At 39.9% G+C, this 1,003-nt stretch overlaps 1 non-coding gene across 1 annotated transcript; it reads right to left on the bottom strand.

The window, feature by feature from the left end:
- Positions 1-292: 292 nt before the first annotated feature.
- LOC127743725 (small nucleolar RNA R71) lies at positions 293-400 on the bottom strand. Its single transcript, XR_008005108.1, has one exon. It is a non-coding gene; the product is annotated as a small nucleolar RNA R71 (small nucleolar RNA).
- Between the last annotated feature and the right edge of the window lie 603 nt (positions 401-1,003).

Raw genomic sequence — 1,003 nt, forward strand, 5'->3', positions numbered from 1 at the left:
AAACAATTTTGAGCTAAAGCCTCAATTAGTTTCTCTATTGCAACAGAACTGCAAGTTTCATGGGCTTCCATCAGATGACCCTTATTAGTTTTTAACTGAGTTCTTGCAGATCCGTGACACTGTTAAGACCAATGGAGTTGATCCTGAAGTCTACAAGCTTATGCTTTTCCCTTTTGCTGTAAGGGACAGAGCTAGAACATGGTTGGACTCACAACCTAGAGATAGCCTGGACTCTTGGGATAAGCTGGTCACGACTTTCTTAGCCAAGTTTTTTCCTCCTCAAAATCTGAGTAAGCTTAGAGTGGATGTTCAGACCTTCAGACAAAAAGATGGTGAGTCCCTCTATGAAGCTTGGAAAAGATACAAGCAATTGACCAAAAAGTGTCCTTCTGACATGCTTTTAGAATGGACCACATTAGATATATTCTATGATGGTCTATCTGAATTTTCCAAGATGTCACTGGACCACTCTACAGGTGGATCCATTCACCTAAAGAAAACGCCTGCAGAAGCACAGGAACTTATTGAAATGGTTGTAAATAACTAGTTCATGTATACCTCTGAGAGGAATCCTGTGAGTAATGGGACGCCTCAAAATAGAGGAGTTCTTGAAATTAATGCTCTGAATGCCATACTGGCTCAGAATAAAATATTGACCCAATAAGTCAATATGATCTCTCAGAGTCTGAATGGATTGCAAAATGCATCCAACAGTACTAAAGAAGCATCTTCTGAAGAAGAAGCTTATGATCCTGAGAACCCTGCAATGGCAGAGGTGAATTACATGGGTGAAGCCTTTGGTAACCTATAACCCTTCATGAAAAAATCATCCAAATTTTTCATGGAAGGATCAACAGAAGCAAGGCTTCAATAATAACAATGGTGGAAGAAACAGGTTTAGCAATAGCAAACCTTTCCCATCATCATCTCAGCAACAGATAGACCATTCTGAGTAGAATCCTTCTAGCTTAGCAAACATAGTCTCTGATCTATCTAAGGCCAC

This window comes from Arachis duranensis, chromosome 10 (assembly GCF_000817695.3).
Source record: "Arachis duranensis cultivar V14167 chromosome 10, aradu.V14167.gnm2.J7QH, whole genome shotgun sequence".
Taxonomy (NCBI): Eukaryota; Viridiplantae; Streptophyta; class Magnoliopsida; order Fabales; family Fabaceae; genus Arachis; species Arachis duranensis.